This window comes from Triticum dicoccoides, chromosome 5A (assembly GCF_002162155.2).
Source record: "Triticum dicoccoides isolate Atlit2015 ecotype Zavitan chromosome 5A, WEW_v2.0, whole genome shotgun sequence".
NCBI lineage: Eukaryota > Viridiplantae > Streptophyta > Magnoliopsida > Poales > Poaceae > Triticum > Triticum dicoccoides.
The window spans coordinates 631,917,515-631,921,177 of record NC_041388.1 but is presented as its reverse complement, the minus strand read 5'-3'; positions in this window follow the sequence as shown (position 1 = coordinate 631,921,177).

The window sequence follows — 3,663 nt, the reverse complement described above, 5'->3', positions numbered from 1 at the left end:
ATCTTGGAGATTGTTCTTCTCCCGCATCACCTTTGTCGGCACGCTCTCACCAGCCTTCAGCTGGCGTCGGAGTTGTTGCTCTTCCGGATTTAATCCGGCACCATCTACAATTTCATTTGTCAGATTTGCACCCACGCCGCACTTCGCAAAATACTTATCTTTCGAAGCGTATATTACCAGAGGGGGTCTCCTTGGGCTCCCCTGCCGCGGCTAGTGCGGCCTCAAGTTGGGCTTTGCACTCTTCCAGCTCCTGGGACAGTAGGGTATTCTTTTCTGTAAGAACCTGCATAACAAATGATCCTTAAATCAGTTATTCTAACTGTTTCAAGTCTCGGGGGCTACTGGTATATATATAATTACCAAAATTTTCTTAATCGTATGTCTTTTACATACTGCTCCGTGGCTCTGGCTAGACCATTTTGAGCGGCACGGAGGTACGCATCTCTTGAATTGAAGGCATCTAATGCCTCTTGGGAGAAACAAGCGTCGCGAAGAACTGTCCGGCGACGCCTGTGGTTCATGGCGCTCTCCACCTTGGAATTGGTGGCAGATAACCTGTCCACATCCTCTGTCGGAGGAGCGTCCGGTGCGCGCCTTGTGTTCGCCTCCGCTTCCGGACCAGGCTTTGGAGCCTAGCTGGTGGAGGCGCGATTGGCAGCCCCTCCGGATATAGTCCGGTGAGGTCTCTTCGTCCTGAAGAGAGCACAAGCGTTAATATGCCTTGAAGGAATAACACCTAGGAATAAGATGGCGCGCTATACCTTTGCGCCGGCGTCTCAGTCTGGACCGCACTTCTTTTCAGCCCGCAGGGCCTTGCCGCCCCTCGTTGGCTAGTCGCCACAGGCTCGGCCTCCTGCAAAACACGGTTGTCATACGGCAATCGAAAACATGCGAGGATAGATCCCTTTTCAAAGTGCTGGGACTTCGGTCTCAATTACCTGTGAGGCTGGGAGTAGCCCTGGGTAGTCGGCCGTAATGGCCACCAAGGCGTTGTCCTTGCTCAATTGATGAAACACCCCATCAATCAGCTCCACAGATAAGTCCGGATCCTCTTGAGAGGCCGGGTCGAGGGACCATCCCGGATCCTCGGGTTGTGGAGGAGGGCTGTTTATTTCTTTAACAGCATGGCGCAGTTCCTGCGTTGAAGTCGTTAGACTGAATATTTAACGATGGGAATATAAAATGGATGGGCAAGTAAAAGTGTCCACTTACCCAACTTGGGGGATTGTACATAGAAAATCCACCCTGTGGGTTGACGCGGAGAAATTCCTCCTCTTCTCCCTTGTACAAAGCGGACAAGGTCTTTATTAGAGCGGCAGCCGAATCCGGCCCCTTACAGCCGTAGCGGGTGGCATCGTCCTCCCCGTTGAAGTCCCACATGGGGCGGCCTCTATACTGAAGCGGCTGCACCCCTCGCAGGATGCATGCGGTCATGACCCCGATCATGGTCAGTCCGGAATGAGCTAACAATCTTATCCGGCCCATCAGGTAAAGAACGTCCCAGGGCTCCATGGACGCCAGCTTAGGCGCTTCTTTAGGGGAGCACTGTCGAACTCAGGGAGGCCGATCCGGACAGGATCCGGCAGCGGGACGTCCTCTATATAAAACCATTCCGAGGGCTAGTCCTCGGACGCCTTCTTTGGGGTTCCGGATAGATATCCGGTCCCGGCGATGCGCCACACTTCGGCTCCGCCCACTTGATACATTGACCCCTTCTTAGAACGGGGCACGAGGCAGAATAGCCTTTTCCATAGCACGAAATGAGCCTCGCGGCCCAAAAACAGCTCGCAAAGGGCCACGAAGCCCGTGATATGCAATATGGAGGCAGGCGTGAGGTTGTGCAGCTGGAGGCCATAGAACTCCAGGAGCCCCCGGAGAAACAAATGAATTGGAAATCCGAGCCCTCTTATTAAGTAAGGGACAAGGCATACCCGCTCTCCTTTGGAGGGATTGGGGGCGCTCTCCGCTTGCTCTCCGCCATTATAGGTGGCAAGTCCGGCTCAAACCAGGACCATATAGGCCGGGGGGAGAAATCCCTTGGTCTGGAGCGTCACTAGCTCGCTGTGCGGGATGGAGCACCTCTTCCAATCTCCAGGCTGAGGGCTGGAAGGGCGAGAGGAGGAACTGCGGCGGCCAGCCATGATAGAATGGACCTCTGTCGGATACGCTCTGATGAATACTCGCGGAGGGGAGAAGGTGTGGTTTGGATCTAAATCCTCGTCCCCTTAAATAGGTGGCTCATTCACGCGGCTAGGGGTGTAAATATAAAAAACACCCTAACTTTTCGTATTCGTTTGACACATGGAAGACGGCCATTATTGGGCGTAGAAGCCAAGGAGCGCTACAAGAAACCGGACATTATTTAACAGGTACACGGAATTTGGAGAACCCGCCTTGCAATGCCGAAGACAATTTGCACGCCGGACTCATCGTCATTGAAGCCTGGTTCGGGGGCTACTGAGGGAGTTCTGGATTAGGGGGTGTCCTGATAGCCGGACTATACCTTCGGCCGGACTCCTGGACTATGAAGATACAAGATTGAAGACTTCGTCCCGTGTCCGGAAGGGACTTTCCTTGGCGTGGAAGGCAAGCTTGGCGATACGGATATGTAGATCTCCTACCATTGTAACCGACTCTGTGTAACCCTAGCCCTCTCTGGTGTCTATATAAACCGGAGGGTTTTAGTCCGTAGGACGAACAACAATCATACCATAGGCTAGCTTCTAGGGTTTAGCCTCCTTGATCTCGTGGTAGATCTACTCTTGTACTACCCATATCATCAATATTATCAAGCAGGACATAGGGTTTTACCTCCATCAAGAGGGCCCGAACCTGGGTAAAACATTGTGTCCCTCGTCTCCTGTTACCATCCACCTATGTCAAGCTAACTAACAGGAGGCCACGAGGTAGGGGGCGCGCCTGCCCCCCCCCCCCCAGGCGCACCCTCCACCCTCGTGGGACCCCTGTTGCTCCACCGACGTACTTCTTCCTCCTATATATACCCACATACCCCCAAACGATCAGACACGGAGCCAAAACCCTAATTCCACCGCCGCAACTTTCTGTATCCACGAGATACCATCTTGAGGCTTGTTTCGGAGCTCCGCCGGAGGGGGCACCGATCACGGAGGGCTTCTACATCAACACCATAGCCTCTTCGATGAAGTGTGAGTAGTTTACTTCAGACCTACGGGTCCATAGTTAGTAGCTAGATGGCTTCTTCTCTCTTTTTGGATCTCAATACAATGTTCTCCCCCTCTCTTGTGGAGATCTATTCGATGTAATCTTCTTTTTGTGATGTGTTTGTTGAGACCGATGGATTGTGGGTTTATGATCAAGTCTATCTATGAATAATATTTGAATCTTCTCTGAATTCTTTTATGTATGATTGGTTATCTTTGCAAGTCTCTTCGAATTATCAGTTTGGTTTGGCCTACTAGATTGATCTTTCTTGCAATGGGAGAAGTGCTTAGCTTTGGGTTCAATCTTGTGGTGTCCTTTCCCGGTGACAGTAAGGGCAGCAAGGCACGTATTGTATTGTTACCATCGAGGATAACAAGATGGGGTTTTCTTCATATTGCATGAGTCTATCCCTCTACATCATGTCATCTTGCTTAAGGCGTTACTCCGTTTTTAACTTAATACTCTAGATGCATGCTAGAT